The sequence below is a fragment of the Bos indicus genome, chromosome 24 (assembly GCF_029378745.1).
Source record: "Bos indicus isolate NIAB-ARS_2022 breed Sahiwal x Tharparkar chromosome 24, NIAB-ARS_B.indTharparkar_mat_pri_1.0, whole genome shotgun sequence".
Classification (NCBI taxonomy): Eukaryota; Metazoa; Chordata; class Mammalia; order Artiodactyla; family Bovidae; genus Bos; species Bos indicus.
In genome coordinates, this window is record NC_091783.1 from 34,070,831 (window position 1) to 34,089,075 (window position 18,245).

An 18,245-nucleotide genomic window follows, 5' to 3' on the forward strand; every position below is an offset into this window, starting at 1 on the left:
AAACTGAAACTCCAATACTTTGGCCACCTGATGAGAAGAACTGATTCATTGGAAAAGACCCTGATGCTGGGAAAGATTGAAGGCAAGAGGAGAAGGGGACAAGAGAGGATGAGATGGTTGGATGGTATCACCGATCCAATGGACATGAGTTTGAGTAAACTCTGGGAGTTGGTGATGGACATGGAGGCCTGGAGTGCTGCAGTCCATGGGGTCGCAAAGAGTCAAACACGACTGAGCGACTGAACTGAAACTGAAACCAGTGCAGGAGACGTGAGAGACGTGGGTTTGATTCTTGGGTCAGGAAGATCCCCTGGAGGAGGAAATGGCCACCCACTCCAATATTCTTGCCTGGAGAATCCCATGGACAGAGGAGCCTGTTGGGCTATGGTCCATAGGGTCGCAAAGAGTCAGACACAACTGAAGCGACTTTGCACACATACAGGGATTTTGTATCACACATTAAACTTAAAATCAGATTCTAAAACTTATGCCATCTGGCTCCTACTTATCTCCCAAAGTCCTCTGCAACTGCCTTTTCTTTTTTTCTCTCTACTCCATCCTCTTGGTCACCTTGATGTGCCTCATCTATGCAAAGCATGTCCTATTTTATGGCTACACACGGCTGTTCCTTCTGCCAGGGACCTTTTCCCCCCAGATCTTCACCTGACTCCTTCTCATTTTACTATTTTCTGCTCAATCTCTCCTCTGAGAGCAGCCTTCTGATGACCTTATTTTAGTGTGCCAACTTCTTTACTGCTCTCTTTCCTTTTATGATGATTTTTTTTCCTTCATAGTTCTTAGGCATCTCTAGCTCAACAAATATTGTTGAATGACAAGATGCATTAATCTGGCAATATAACCTTCTTGCCTTGCAGGTGAGGACATTTGGGTCCGAGAGGTGGGGTTATTCGCCAAAGTCTCTTGTGAAGTTGGTATCTGAGCTGGGGCTCCATTTGCGTTCCTCTAGTGTCCTAGTTCAGAGCAAGTTTTACTGCATGACGTTGTCACGAGGCCCTGAGAACTCTACTGATCCCATTCTCTGCCCGTTATAAACACAGAGTCTGCTGGATGTTGTTATTTCACATCTTTAACAATACGGCAAGCTGGCTGGCAATTCCCAGGATTTCCCAAAGGGGAGAGGAGGAGCAGAACACCTCTGCTGGTTTCTCCTCTGAAATGGAGGCTTTGCAACGTCAGCCGCAGTGCCATTGTTGGACAACAATATGTGTCTCAGAGGCAAGGAAAAGTTCCCACACTCTGTGCTCACCAGACGCCTGGCTGGTGTGCCCCGGTCTCCCCATTACTCCTGAGTTCCTTGTTTCTTTTTCCTCCCTCTTTGTTATGTCATCTATTCATGACTGGGGCAAGATGCCATGCTATTCTTTCTCAATTCTGGATCAGTCTGTTATTAGCTATTCTCCTTGGGTGCCCTATTCATAGAAACCTAACCACCCCCAGTCGCAATAGGTGAATTCTGTGGAAAAGTGCAAGGCATGTTTTTCCTGCTTGGATTGTGCTTTTCCTGTGATTCAGCAATCTTCAGAGGGAGCTCTTCACCATGTTATACCGTTGCAGCTCGTGTCCACGGGTCCACAGAGGCTAAGTGCCATCCAAATTTTGTGGATGTTCTCAGGAGATGCTACAGCTAAGTGACGACGCAAGGTGAACCTGTGTGGGTAGGTTTGCCAGATCCATCTGTGGTTTTAAGAGACTTAAAAACAGAAAGGTTCTCATGGTAAGAGCAAATTGGTGGAGAAGTTAAACATGCAATGCTCAGGTCGCTCGAGGTTAAACTTGAATTCTTCTCCCTCACCCCCCATCATTTCTAACACTCTCCTAGGATGCCCTGCTTTCTGGACATCAGAAAGCAGAGCTCAGAGTAACAACGAGCCTGATAAAAACCTGGTGTTTTGTATTGTGCTTTTAGCAGTTTTCATAAGGGAGCTGAATCCAGGCAGAGAATCCTTTCATCTGCAGAGCTTAAGTGCAGGATATTGGGAAGTGGGGTTCCAATTCAGTTAACATGTGTTCAATCTTTTTTGTCTGTGAAGTTAGATACTCTCTTTTCCTACTTCAGGAGTTAGATATATGTATATGCATATATATTTGGTGTGTGTATGCTTGTCTGTGTGTATGCATGCGTGAAAGAACTGAATGAAGTATCTTTGTCAAATCATCAGATAAAGTGGAAACAGGACAGTATTATGATTAAGAGTGTGGAATCTGGGCTTGGGAGCCAGAAAGGCCTGGATTCCAACTCCTGTTGCACGTCTCACGTGCTTTTTGATTTGAAAGATTTTCCTTTTCCTTTCCGAGCCTTGGTTTCTTTATACGGAAAATAAAGTTACTAATAATATCAGCCTCATGGGGTCAGCATGGGTATTAATATATATGGACATGAATAAAATGCTTAGTGTCATTCTAAGTGTTTAATTAGTATTAGCTATAATTATCATTAACAATTATGGGCTTCCCAGGCGGTGCTAGTGGTAAAGAATCCACCTGCCAATGCAGGAGATGCAAGAGCTGTGGGTTCGATCCCTGGGTCGGGAAGATCTCCTGGAGAAGGAAATGGCAACCCACTCCAATAGTCTTGACTAGAAAATTCCATGGACAGAGGAGCTGGGCAGGCTACAGTCCGTGGAGTAGCAAAGAGTCGGATGTGACAGAGTGCACCCACACACATATTAATAATGATGAATGCAATGTGCAGTGCCATAGAAGCAGAGCTGGAACAGTGTTCAACATTTTCTAGCATATTCCCTTCTCTTTAGAATTTCATTGGTGTTTCCTATCTCTGCATGATTTCACACCTTCCCTGAAATAAACCTCTCCAAATACATGTTCACAGTGGTCCTTAGAAGGAAGTCTTTGTTGCTCCGTGGTCTTTAGGGAGTCCCTCAGACATTTTTTTTTTTCCTGAAGGACTTTGAGTCAAATTTCTGTATTTTCCTCCTTAGTTAAACCTGTTTTGTGAGATGTAGGAATGGTACAAATAATCGTGTGGGATTTACTCTACCCATTCACTTATCCTTGTAGATGAATAAAATTAACCTAAAATGATGGGCACTGGGGAGACAAAAAGCAGCATAAAAGAGGGTGGAGGGGAAAAAGAAGGTGGAAATAGCTTCCCAGTTAGGACTGAGTTTGGCTACTTGTCACCAATTCCAAATAATGGCTTAAACAAGATAAAGCTCTATTTGTATCATTTAGGAAAAGTTCTGAGAGAGGTGGTCCGGGGTTACTGTGGTTTCTTTCTGGTCTTCTGCACTGGTTCACATTTCCTCTCTTTCATCCTTGTTGTGTGGAGAAAGGAGGGAGGGGTCCAGGGTTGTTTCTCTCAGCTGAATAAGTTCCTTATATAAACTTCCTCTTTCATCTCATTGGTCACCCCTAAACAGCAAGAGATGCTGAGGCTGAAACTCCAACACTTTGGCCACCTCATGCGAAGAGCTGACTCATTGGAAAAGACCCTGATGCTGGGAGGGATTGGGGGCAGGAGGAGAAGGGGACGACAGAGGATGAGATGGCTGGATTGCATCACTGATTCAATGGACATGAATTTGGGTGGACTCCAGGAGTTGGTGATGGACAGGGAGGCCTGGCGTGCTGCAATTCACGGGGTTGCAAAGAGTCAGACGATTGAGTGACTGAACTGAACTGAATAGCAAGAGAAAATGAAAGACTGCCTAGAAGAAAGCTGACATTCTGTTAGAAAGGGAGAAGGGGAGAATACATTTAGAGCAGAGAACCAAAAGCTTCTGCCATTGTTGGAAATTTATTCCAGTGCTTTTGGCAGGCTATGCTTGTAGGTATCAGAATTTCAAAACATTTTATTAAAACAAATTATTTATTTATTTGGTTGCCCAGGTGTTAGTTGTGGTATGTGAGGTCTAGTTTTGTGATCAGTGATCAAACCCAGGCCTCCAGTGCTGGGAGTGGGAGTCTTAGCCACAGGACCACCAGGGAAGTCCCTCAGAGCATTTTAAACACTTTCTTGATTGGGGACAGCTTAACATATTTCTCTTCAACTTCTCTACAAGGCTAGCATTGTTAGATGCTCCAAGAAAGAGCCTGAGGACGTTGTCCATCTTTCCAAAAGGCTGCTTCAGGTCCTTTTTGTATAGGAAAAGATATAAGTTAATTAATTAATTAATTTTGTTTTAAAACAAAAAACACATTAAGAATTGTCAGGACTGTTCCTAACTTTGGGGAGTGAAAGAAAAAAAAAAAACAAACCCTATTTTGAACATAGTGTTTAGAGTTCTGTGCTAAGTATAGATCCATCCATTCTATATCAATCCACCCATTTACAGCATTACCTTAGATAAAAAGTGTAAAACATAACCTTAGAATAGTTTAAACCACCAAACTTCAGTCCAATGAGAAACAAAAATTGGACTTTCCAATCTACCGTACTTTATAATCTCTTGGCTCTTGAAATAAGTCAATTTATACTAAAAGTTTTTTTCATAATAAAAATTATTTGTTGTTAAAAAGTAAAGGAATTTTTAGATATCACATGAGGCAGATATTCAATACGGACAAAGGCAACACTTGTCAGCAAATAATAAAACAAATAAGTTTTAAAACATAGTGTAATGGAGCCTTTGAAAAGCTCATGTCTACCTCAACCAGATTTTAAAGAATTCTGGTGTAGACACCAAGCTGATATACTCATCTGGTGGTGAGAAATCCACATTGTAGCTTTGATGCTGGATCATGCCATACATTGGCTGGGACTAGGCAGCAGTAATGGGCTTCTCTGGTGGCTCAAAGGGTAAAGAATCTGCCTGCAGTGCAGGAGACCTGGGTTCAAGCCCCAGGTTGACAAGATCCTCTGGAGACGGGAATGGCTACCCATTCTGGTATTTTTGCCTGGAGAATGCCATGGTCAGAGGGGCCTGGTGGGCTACAGACCATGGAGTCACAAAGAGGCGGACACGACTGAGCAACTAACACTTTTGCTTTTCAGGCAGCAGCAAAGGTAAAGGTAACTCAGCAGCACCCCACCTTGATAAATGGGCTTCCCTGGTGGCGCAGACAGTAAAGACTCTGCCTGCAACGCAGGAGACCTAGATTCAATCCCTGGGTCAGCAAGATCCCTTGAAGGAGGGCATGACAACCCGCTCCAGTATTCTTGCCTGGAGAATCCATAGACAGAGGAGCCTGGTGGGCTACAGTCCATGGGGTCACAAAGAGTCAGACACGATTGAGCGACTGACACTTTCCCCTTTTCTTTCAGTAACAAAACTGGCCCTGATTAGGACAGCAGAGCTGGTAGACCTGAAAAGCAATGTCTGGTGGTGAATCCCAGCAGATGGTCCACCTGAGGCATTTCTCTAAGAGGGCCAGAGAGAGAAACAAACCCAGGTGTTTGTCAGGTACCTGAGCATTCAGGTGGGAATGAAAGTGAGATGAAAGCTTCTAGGGGTTGACTCAAGACTCACTGTAGGTGACAAGGACTTTTCACAGTGTGGATTGTCTTTCCTGTGGGTGGAGAGATGCAGTTATGAACACTGTGCTGGTTTGGACAAGGGCCAGAGAGACAGAGCAAGGTGGTCAGAAGTAGAGTGGTTCTCCTTTGCCTGGGACTCAGTCTCAGGATATGGGAATTTAAGTGTCAAACTGGGACAGTCCTGGCCACCTTATGAAGAAAGAGGGTTTTGAAGTCATAGGGGGACTGGGCTCAGTAGTGAGCCCCTGGATCATCCATTATCAGAGTTAAGGGGACCTCAGAGTCTGGCCAACTAGGCAAAAATTTTAACACAATTTAGATTTCTCTAGACTATTCCCAACTGGCCATCTCTTTCCGAACCCTTCTGGATGGTTTGACTTTTTAGCAATTATCATGGAACTGGAAAAATTTTTAAATGGAAGGTTACAGGAAGCAATTCTCTTTTATTTGATCTATCCAGGAATAAAACCACACATTTTGGTCCCAGAATAAATAAGCATCTACTCATGGTATCGTAATTGTTTAATTACAATGTGCAATTACTGGGCTGGGGTGCACACACAAAGTAATAATATGCACATTTTTTAGCTACAGAGATATGTCATCAAGAGATGAAAAGTGAAAGTTGCTCGGTTGTGGCCGACTCTTTGCTACCCCATGGACTATACAGTTCGTGGAATTCTCCAGGCCAGAATACTGGAGTGGGTAGCCTTTCCCTTCTCCAGGTGATCTTCCCAATCTAGGGATCGAACCCAGGTCTCTGGCATTGCAGGTGGATTCTTTACCAGCTAAGCCACCAGGAAAGCCCTGGTCAAGAGATGGGCCTCTTTAAATTCCTTGGTGTCTTGAGAGCCTGAAGAGTCTCAGTAGGACCCCCAGATTTCTGTAATTAATGTGATAACTGTAATTTCATAATATGTAATAAATTTGATTACTACGAAAAAAATTCTTACTGTGTGGGATCCTGGCATTCTGATTTCTATTCAAGGCTGTGGTGTGGATGTCATGTGTAACTGATATGCGAGGACATCAATGTCATAACAAACAGAGATGCACTGGGAAGATGACAGAATTTATAGCCAGAAGATCTGAGCTTGAGACCCACCTCCATCCTTTGACCTTGCCATATTAGGCAGCTCAGAGAGATTAGGCGAGCTGCTCAAGGCAGCAAAGCATCTCAAATCCACTCCCCAGAAAACGGAGCCCAGACTCTGACTTCCTCGGCTCCTTTGCCTTCTAAACTGTAATTCCCTGGAGGTGTTGGCTAACATAGTGCTAATGTTAAAACAGAAACTTGAGGGTCTTCCTGATACTCTTCAGGCTCTCATGACACCAAGGAATTTAAAGAGGCCCATATCTTGATGACATATCTTTTTAGCTAAAAAATGTGCATATTATTACTTTGCGTGTGCAGCCCAGCCTGTAACTTCTCAGTTCACTTTAACTGCAGTCCCATGACTGACACAGATGTTATTGCTCCCCAATTACAGTGTTTTCTGCTTGGAGGCATCTTGTCTTCTGTAATATATCACGAGCAAGAGCCCAGTGCTAAACATTAGCTAGTAATTTATGATCATACCTTCTGAGGCAGAGAGGGCAGCCATAGCTCACTTTGGACTTGGAAAAGCACTCCACGTTTTCCCTCAGCTCTTTTTTTTTCCCCCTCTTTTCTTTTTCTGCATTTGCTCATTACTCTATCTTTTCAATTTAGGGATGGCCTGGATCCTGCCATGTAAATCAAAGAAGAGAGGGCCTGACTCAGCCGCCTAGCCTGGGTCACCTGGAACCCATTATGATACAGGCTCATAAACACCTCCATTTTCCCTTCAGAGAGAGACCAGACCCACTGAAGTTAAGCTACCTGCATAAGAGCTGAGTGCGATCAGCTGTACTTAATCTTTAAATGTCCAACCCGCTGATAACCTTTGGTTTGCTTTGATAACTACGAAATAAATTCTCACTGCGTCGGATCCCAGCATTCTGGTTTCCATTCAAGGCTGTGGTGCAAATGTCATGGAATCTTGGACTGGACAGCAGTCCTTGGAGATCTCTGGGGCCAGTTACTGGCTTTCAGGCACTTAATTTCTAAGCCTCCCTCTGCCAACTTTAAATTTCCTTAGGGAATGACACAACGTTTCTGCATTATCAAGCTTTAGGTACTCCGTGGGGTGAAAACCATTTGGAGGTGGGAGAAGGGAGGAAAAAGAAAGATCCATCAAGTTCAAAGCTTTACAGTCATTATAACAGAAAGAACACTGGTCTGAGTTTCAAGCGTCTTGGGTTTGAATCCAACTCCTCTGTTCTTGTCCCTCCTCCCCGACCCTCCCACCCTCCCAGCAGTGTGATCTTGTGAAAAGGATGTTAACTCTTCTAATCCTCATTTTTTCTTCAATGAGGAGAATGGTCAGGACTTCTCAAACTTTCATGAATATATAAATCACTTGGGGTCTTGTAGTTTTATTGTGAGGATTAAATTAGTTAATGTATATAAAATTATTAGAATGGCTGGCTCATAACACTAGATAAATATCAGTTTTATTATTATTTAACATCATGAGGATTTCCCCATGTCATTCAGAAACACTTCAGAAATATAATCTTATGGAGACTCTGAAATATCTCTAGTATGAGTATACCTATAATAATTTAATTATCTATTTTCTTATTTTTGCCTATGATATTGCTGTTCTGAAAAATCTTTGTATGTGATTCCTTGCCCATAGACATGAATTTCCTGCAAGTAATAGGAAGTAAATCTAACAGGTTTCACTAAGATCCAAACTACGGATCATGCGATGATTCGTAGCAATGAAATCAGCTTCATTTTTATTTAACAGACATGTATCACACGCCTCCCATGGGTCAGGCACTGTGCTGGGTGTTCGGTACAGAGTGGTAAACAAGACAGGCGTGAACCCTGTCCTCAAGGGTCCTAAGCTAGCAGCAAAGTCAGATTTTAAAAATGTAATTACAACAAAGCATGATGAATCTTATGATGGGAAAGTCGAGGGAGCATATAACCAGGGGGACTAATTCAGGAGAAACTCAGAGAGGGAGGAGAAAGGGCTGTTTATGCTGAGTCTAGATAGAGAAGGAGTTGTCCAGTGAAGGGGAGGGCAGGAGGCTGAGAGAATAGTAGGTACAAGATAATTACTAATATTCTTCAGTTTCTATCTTCTTTATATGGTGGCTGCTGTTTTAATTTCAGTTTGTTAGAACATCAAAACTCCCATTTATTGCTTTGAGTCCATCAAAGCTTTCACCTTAGAAAGTCAAATATCTTATCAGACTTGAGCATTTGTATCATATTTGATAATAGTACTGTCATGTCTCCACAGTGATGTAGCATCAGGACCTTGAGTAGTCCTAGAAATCCAATGGAGAAGGCAATGGCACCCCACTCCAGTACTCTTGCCTGGGAAATCCCATGGATGGAGGAGCCTGGTAGGCTACAGCCCATGGGGTCGTGAAGAGTCGGACACTACTGAGCCACTTCACTTTCACTTTTCCCTTTCATGCATTGAAGAAGGAAATGGCAACCCACTCCAGTGTTCTTGCCTGGAGAATCCCAGGGACAGAGCAGCCTGGTTGGATATAGTTGATGGGGTCGCACAGAATCGGACATGACTGAAGCGACTTAGCAGCAACAGCAGAAATCTGATATTCTTCGTTTATTGGGATAGGTCCTAGCTGTTGATAATCTCAGTTTTATGTGATTATGCATCATAGTTAATTACTATGATCTACTTGAGAGTTGAATCGAACTGATCGATACATTTGTACTTAATATTCACCAAAATTATAATACTATGCAGAATCAGGGTTCTCAATGTGTATGTATACTGCTTTGATGATATATTTCTGGAATTCAGGAATATCCAAGGCTATGATTGGTTATTGATTGCCAGTGCTGGAAATGGAAGTGGGTAGAAGAGCTTGTTTCTTTAATTTTTTTTTTCTATTACAACTTTTTTTCATTCAACATTTTGTAATGTTTTCCTATGTGAGTACATCATTCTTTTCTCAAAGCCATATAGTCCATTGTAGTTTATGTAGCCAATCAATTATTGATGGATAAATATTTAGCTTGTTAATATTAATAGTTCTTTCTCCTACATCTTGCTATGTAGGTTGTCATCGTGTACCTTCTTCGAGTCTTCCTGCAGTGTTAATTACCTAGATGTACAATTGCTGTTTTAAAGATAGAGATTGTTTCTGTTTTCTCTTCATCCTGAAAGAAAGAAAAGAAAGTGAAGTTGCTCAGTCGTGTCCAACTCTTTGTGATCCCATGGACTGTAGCCCACCAGGCATCTCTGTCCATGGGATTTTCCAGGCAAGAGTACTGGAGTGGGTTGCCATTTCCTTCTCCAGGGGGTCTTCCTGACTCTGGGATCGAACCCAGGTCTCCCGCATTGCAGTCAGATGCTTTACCCTCTGAGCCACCATCCTGAGTCATTATTTCTTCATTCAACAACCAAAGACTGCTGTGGGTCACAGTAAAAACATGAAGGCACAATCTTATTTTTAAGTTTATCTTCAAGCTAGAGAGATAAATATTCAGAGTATAATAAAGCTGGCTGGGCTTGGGTGGGGGTTATTGTTGATGAAAGGAGGATATGAGTTTAAGCTGAAGATAATGGCTGTCATTTATGTATAGCAAAGGGTCAAAGAGTATTTGATAGATCATCGTGGTAGACATTTCCATTGTTGCCATGAGCTACTATAAGTACTTATTATTGGGCTAAAATAATCTTAATTTGTGTTCATTTGTATCACAATTCTTCATACAAATATTTTTCACTCTGAATTTATATCTTTTATGGATTTTGAAGTCACATAGACCTCAAATCCTGGCTCCACCATTCATGAATTATATGATCATGAGTTAAAAAATTTTGCTATATCAGTTTCTTCTTTTATAAAATAGATGTTTTTCTGTCTAGGCATATATAGACTATCTGTCTATATAGATTAGGTAGATATTTTTCTGAATTAGTAACTAAGCCATGTGTAAATGAATCAAGTGATTATTAGAGCTATTAGACTGAAATCTGGCATCTATGAGAATATACAAGCTTGAAACTAGAAGTGTTTGAAATTGGTAAGTTAAAAAGTCAGTAATGTGTTTGCTGAATTTTAGTGATTTAATAACCAAGCCCAACTAGAAATTAACTGGTGTGGTAATGTTCTATATAGAAGTATGAGACCAAATATACCCAGCTTATTTTATTATATTCTCTCTTTCCCTTTGGTATTTAAGAGTGGAATGAAGTCGAAGTCCCCTTCTCTGGATCCATCCATCTGTATTTAAGTTCCTGCCCCCAACTCATTCAACCGACTTGCTGTTTTACCAGCACGACTACTCCCATAGTCAGGCTGGTCGTCTCTGTGTTTTAGGACCTTCCTTTGCTTATTCCCACCTTTATGCAGGTCTCTGTTTTCAGGAAGCTTATAATCTAGTGGTGAAGAAGGACATTAAAAGAAGTAATTATCAAAAAGTGAGATGAGTGCTATGTGGAATTTATGGGGTGCCATAACGACAGGCAGCAGGGGAACCTAATGTGGCATTTCTGAGAAATGCCATTTATTGATTCAACAAATAAGTCTGATGAACCCTTAGTATGGGCCAGACACATATTAGGCCTAGCTGGAAATTTAAAAGGAAACATAACAGACATAGCCTGTAAAAATGATGTTTAGGCTGGAACCTGAGGATGAGTAGGAAATAATTGTGTGACAGGAGGTAGGAGAGGAAGATGATTTTCAGGGGATAACTGGAAGGCTGAGTGATGCTTTAATGTGAGGTGAGAATAATTGTGTGAAGTCCAAGCCAGCCCTGGGATTCTGGGTACACTGTGCAGCTGGGTAAATGGGAGTGCCATTTACGTACATGATGAGTTGCAGGTTTGGGGAGTGACGGGGTTGGAGATTCATTCATTTATTTATTCCACAGCTTTGGAAAGAAGTAGAAGAGAGTGTAGCAGTTGAAGAGAGGGATTTTGTAAGGTGGAAGAGACTCAAGTACGATTTAAATGTTAATTAAAAAAGAAGATACTGGTGAAGACAGGGAAGTTTAAACCCCAGAGTGAGGGAGTGACAGATGACATGGGATTCTCAGGAAGGCAGGCAGAGGAGCATGAGATGGGGGCAAAGCAAGTGGAGGGACTAGACTTAGATGGAGGGAGTGGTCCTCGAAGGACTAACGGAGGACTGGAAGAGTGCTGGTACTTCGTTAGAATGGGAGGCCTGGTAGTATTTTACCCGCACGCAGAATTGTTGCCAATTCAAGAGGTGACGTGTCCTTAGGGGAGTCAAGCACAGGGAGCAGGTGGCAGCTATTGAGGCTACTGACCTCCACGTGACCGACAGCAGATGCTCAACTGAGTCCCAAGAGCCCAAGAGGATGGCCCTATTCCATTTTCTAAAAAAATTAATTTTCATTGGAGTATAGTTGCTTTGCAATATTGTGTTTGTTTCTACAGTACAGCAAAATGAATCAGCCATACGTATACATATATCCCCTCCTTTTGGGACTTCCTTCCCACTGAAGTCACCACAGAGCTTTGAGTAGAGTTTCCTGTGTTACACAGTAGGTTCTCATTCAGTTCAATTCAGTCCGGTCGCTCATTCGTGTCCAACTCTTTGTAACCCCATGGTCTGCAGCACACCAGGCTTCCTTGTCCATCACCAGCCCCCGGAGCTTGCTCAAACTCATGTCCATTGAGTTGGTGATGCCATCCAACCATCTCATCCTCTCTCGTCCCCTTCTCCTCCCGCCTTCAATCTTTCCCAGCATCAGGGTCTTTACAAATGAGTCAGTTCTTCTCATCAGGTGGCCACAGTATTGGAGTTTCAACTTCAGCATCAGTCCTTCCAATGAACATTCAGGACTGATCTCCTTTAGAATTGACTGGTTTGATCTCCTTGCAGTCCAAGAGACTCTCAAGAGTCTTCTCCAACACCACAGTTCAAAAGCATCGATTCTTCAGCACTCAGCTTTCTTTATAGTCCAACTCTCATACCCATACATGACTACTGGGAAAACCATAGCTTTGACTAGATGGACCTTTGTTGACAAAGTAATATCTCTGCTTTTTAATATGCTGTCTAGGTTGGTCTTAGCTTTTCTTCCAAGGAGCAAGTGTTTTTTAATTTCACGGCTGCAGTTCTCATCAGCCATCTATTCTATACAGAGCATCAATAGTGCAGATGTGTCAATCCCAGTCTCCCGAGAGGATGGACCTATTCATGAGTGTGCCTTTGTTTTGCTTGTAAAATATCAGTTGATGATCCAACAGAAATCATGGAAAGAAAAATCACTTCCATCCCATCATCTTGTACAGATTGTTATTTCAATTCAACATATATTTTGCAAGGGTTAGTATTACATGCTTTTAAAAAACTTGTATTAAGCAAAATGTTTTTTGCAGAATTTTTACATTAACTTTTGAAACTTATGACTACTTTGTTAGCTTTATTTATGATTCAGTCAAGTAGAATTTCCCCAGTTCTCATTAAAACCCACACAAAAATGAATATAGCTTTAGCAAAGAACAATAAATACTTTTTTTTTCCTTGCAGAGGACTAACTTCAACAGGTATAGTAAGAAGAAATCTAAACTTAAATGCCAATGTGCCTCAGGTAGTTCAGAGTGTTACCAAATATTTCAATGACTTTATCTGTATTTTTTAATCTTTAATTTTGCCATTTTAATGAATTTACGGAAATAAAATAATACCTTGCTGCTTACTTTACATGAGAGAATTACAAAGATTATATATATATATATATATACAACAGTGCTAGTGGTAAAGAATCTGCCAATGCAGGAGATATAACAGATGTAAGTTTGATTCCTAGGTCAGGAAGATCCCCTGGAGGATGAAATGACAACCCATTTCAATATTCTTGTCAGGAGAATCCCATGGACAGAGGAGCCTGGCAGGCTACAGTCCATAGGGTCAAAAGAGTCAGACACAACTGAGCATTTGAGCACACAGCATATATATATATATATATATATATGCTCATTTATATGTATATACACATAAATGAGAAGAGCATAATATGAACCATTCACTATCTGACAACTTTTGAAGATTCAACTCTAAGCATAATTTCAACCATCACTTTAGGAGCTCAAGGTAGCTGTTCACACTGATAACCAAACCATTTCCAGCCTTGGGTTAAGGTAATCTGTTCGCACAGATGGAGGGGTAAAGATGGAAATTCATATTCAGAAGTATGGTTTCCCCATATTTTTCCCTGAAGGCATGTTATTTTCTTTTTGTCATTTGGTACCAACTGGTGAACTACATAACTTTGAGATAGATGGAAACATTATTTTTTAACATGGTTGGCTTCCAGTCTTGATATATTAAATGAGAAGGGAACATGGAAAATGGTGGTCCCTTCCAAAGACCATCAAATCATTCTTTTAAGGGACTTTGTAGCTAAAACTTTCACTTTTTTTTTTTTTTCCATTTCTTTGTGAGAAACTGTCCACACACAGCTCCTTTAATCTAACGAAAGGTGATTCATCAGGGGAAAGTTCTAGGGTACTGGTGAGATACCATCTTTAAAGGATACGTTAGGACTTGCCCTCTGAGAGAAAGAACCAGAAGGAAGTTAACTGCTGAACTGCATGTCTAAGCCGGAAGACTTGTTTTCAGCTCAGAGAGTTGTGTTGGTTCAACGAAAGTATTATTCACAGGGAATGAGACTGGAAGATCCAAAAATAGTTGACTTAAGTCATTGCCTTTTTAAGTCTGAAGTCACAGATACATAATTGTATTAATTAGTGTATGGGGAAACCTTTTCTTCTTAACATGTAAAAAATTGTAGTCCTTATAGTTGTTTATAAGATTTCTAGACTTCTCCAAAGGGGAAATCTGAAAAAAAAATTACATTATAAATTATTTGGAAGTTTCTCTTTGTAGAACTAAGCCACATGTCAAACATTTCATATGTCTTATAACTCAGGCACCTACTCAAAACTTTCTCCTCTTATGTTTGATTATAAAAGAGTCCTTGAATAAGAAAATGAAGACATTTGCTGGTTTTCCCTGGGACTTTAATCAGTTGATATCTGACAGGTGCTTTTATTTTCCTGGCCTTGAAATCTTTCTGGATGAGATGTGGGAGAAATATTTGTGAATGCCCTCTTGGTTAGCAAATAAATCTTTCCTCTTTTCATTTTCTTTTCTGTATTCTTAGCTCATCATCCTCCCTTCAACACACACTCACATGCATGCCTCCAAAGTTCTTATTCCTTTTCTTCCAGTCCAGAGCAGAAAAACGCTTTCAGAGTTGGCTGACTGACTTGCAGCTGCTTATCCATGACATTGCTGAGGACACAACCTGAATGTCCTCAGGTTCCATAGCCTATGAGTACAAATGAGGTATATAGCATTAACACTTGGATTCTGCTGCTCAAAATATTTTACACTTGACTCCTGTTAGGCCCAGCAAGGCTTCCATAGGCATTCCTGGCAGTTTCCTGGGCTGTCTTGTATTTTGCTAGATTGCATCAGTGCCTTTGGATATGACACCCTCTGGGGGGTCTCTAGGTCAGGGGTCCCCAATCTCTGGGTCAAGGACCAGTACTAGGAACTGGGCTGCACAGCGGGAGGTGAGTGGCAGACCAGTGAGTGAAGCTTCATCTGTATTTACAGCCACTCCCCATCACTTGCATTCCCGCCTGAGCTCAGCTTCCTGTCAGATTAATGGCAGCATTAGACCCACTCCAGTGTTCTTGCCTGGAGAATCCCAGGGATGGGGCATCCTGGTGGGCTGCCGTCTATGGGGTCGCACAGACTCGGACACAACTGAAGTGACTCAGCAGCAGCAGCAGCAGATTCTCATAGGATCATGAACCCTAACCCTAAAGTCCAGGCGGAATATCCCAAGACTGCCGCAAAATAGAAATAAAGTGCATAATAGATGTAATGAGCTTGAATTATCCCCAAACCCCTGTCCTGGTCCGTGGAAAAATTGTCTCCTGTGAAACCCAATTCTGGTGCAGAAAAGCCCGAGTACCATTGCTCTAGGCAGTTGACTTGGGCACTTCCTATGCTCAGCTGGACTGTGCTCCGCTGTTGCCTTTACCATTTCTCTCTGCCAGGCATAGCTCTACCCTAGTCCGGGGGCTGTCTCTCAATTTTCTTCTGGCTTTCCCCTCCAATCCCCTCTTTTCAGAGCAGATCAAAAAGCCAGGTTAACAAGGTCGGGTGGAAAGCCAGATGCAAGTCACCAGAACCTTTTCTTCCTTTTTAGTCTAATGTAAAAGTCCTCAGGCAAAGTCACTCACAAGAGCAGAATCTCAGATGTGTTAACAGTGGGCTTTGATCCAGTAAGGTCTCAGCCTCCAATGGGGCAATGGGATTTTGAAACTAAACAAACATTTTCTTGAGCATCTATTTTGTGCTCTACTGTGTGCTAAATACTTATCTTTGCTGTTTCATTTAATTCTCATAGTCCTCTGTATAATGCTTTTTATTGTTATTTGCATGTTAGAGATGAGAAAACTGAGGCTCAGAGAGGATAAGGAATTCACTCACCCAAGATCATAGAGCTGATGAGGGTGGAGTTAGGGTCTGGTTACAGGGTACACGCTTACTGTCTTATATGCATGCGTGTAGTGTGCTAAGTTGCTTCAGTCGGGTTGGACTCTTTGCAGGCCAGGCTCCTCTGTCCATGGGATTCTCCAGGCAAGAATACTGGAGTGGGTTGCCATGTCCTCCTCCAGGACTGTCTTATACACATTGTCTTCACTCTGGATAAGAAGTTACTTTCATCGCAGTAAAATACACCTTAGCTTCTAAGAAGAAAAACTGCTCTAAAAAAAGGATGCAAACAACTCAATTTTTCTGTCACCCTAAAATCAATCAGAGTAAAGTCTATTAATTAAAAAGAAAAGATATAAATACTCCTGGCTAAAGCAGGTTAAGTGGGGTGTTTATATATCTTCATCATTATCACTACTATTTTCAACATTCACAAGAATAAATGACATAATTCATGTGAAAGTACTTAGAAAGCACCACATTATGTGAAGATTCCAATATGAGAATGAGTAAGAAATTACTTTTTTTGCATGGAATTTACATGAAATTTACCTTATCCTAGTCTTGAAAATCGGTGGGCTATTTGTACAGTATTGTGAGTCGTTACCTATTAGATGAATAAACATAAACTCAGACTTTGTGGCTGCTAATCTGACACTTATGACTGACACGAAATTGTTTTAAAAGATTCTGTCCAAGGAACTTAATATTTTGCAGAAAATCTTTCTGTCTTGTTCCAGGAGCCCAAAGCCTTGAGTTGCTATTCTGTTGAATGAAATGTAATGCAAGAGAGTTAATCTTGCAATAGTTCCTGTAACTGCGACTCGGGAAAAGGAAGGGAGTGGAGCTTCAGAGACAGCCTCCGACCACAGAGAATGTGTGTGTGAGGGAGGGAGGCGGGGGGCTGTGCTGAAACCGAGGTCCGGGGAGGACAGTGGCGGGGGGAGGACAGTGGGGGTGGGGGAGGACAGCGGGAGGCAGCCTCTGGCCAGACAGGCTGCTTTCCTGAGAAGGCCTTTTGTGTTGAGACCCAATATTGATAGTTTGGTTCCATTACTAACTGGTCGTTGTTAGAAAGGACGTTGTTTTCGCCTTTCCGTGCAAAATATTCTATAACAGTTTTACTTTCTTTTTAACTTCCATTGGAATGAGGAGGGATGAAGGGTATCATTACACATTAGAGCTTGCAAGGGGCTTTCCAAAGCCGTCTCCTTTCCAGTCTTAAACCAAGGTAAGAAACTAGGTAGTTATTCATCCTCTCTTTGGCAGAAAGAAAATACCACTGTAAGAATAAGTGACTCAGAGCAGCTGCCGGGACCTGTACATCTGTAGCTGAATCCCATCCCACCCCCACTCCCCCCCATCTCCTCTAACCCAGAGCTCTTTCACAAATTTGGGAGTACTTCCTCTGCTCCGTACACCCTGGGTTCAGTGGGTGCGGAAATGCCATGTTGAATGCTATTACAGAAAAGTGTTCATATTTTTCAGATGGCATTTAGGAAGATGGCTAACAAAAAGGAACACCGAGAGCACTAAAAATGGCGTATCTTTCCACTCTCTCAAGCTTCCTCCAGTGGTGGCTCCACCATTCTCCTAATTTCCCAGTTCAGAAAGTCATCTTTGACTACATCCCGGCCTTACCTTGCCCTATATCACGGGTCCCAACTGGTGTCATGGAGAGAATGTTGCAGATATGAATGCTGTCATGGGCATTCAGTTCAATTATTACCAAAATGGTAAAGGCTATCTGTTACTGTTACTACTTCACACTCCTTTTTGACTGTTTTTTAAAGTCAGAGCAGACATAAACAGTGTTAGAACAAATGTGCCTGGCTTGGACACTCCTTGACTAAGGAAGGGCAGGTAGATGACAGATACTCTATGGAAATTTGAATTGATAGCACAGCTGCAGACTTCCCTTCTCTAAAGAAAAACCTGTTTTGTCACTCACATTGACATATCTGGGCTTCCCTGGTGGCGCAGTGGTAAAGAATCTGCCTGTCAATGCAGGAGATGTAGAAGACCCGGGTTTGATCCCTGGCTTGGGAAGATCCCCTGGAGAAGGAAATGGCAACCCACTCCAGTATTCTTGCCTGGAAATTTCCATGGACAGAGGAGCCTAGCAGTCTATAGTTCATGGAGTGGCAAAGAGTCGGATATGACTGAACACGCGTGCGTGTTTTTGATGTATCTGCAAAGATGGTAGGAATAAAATTACTTC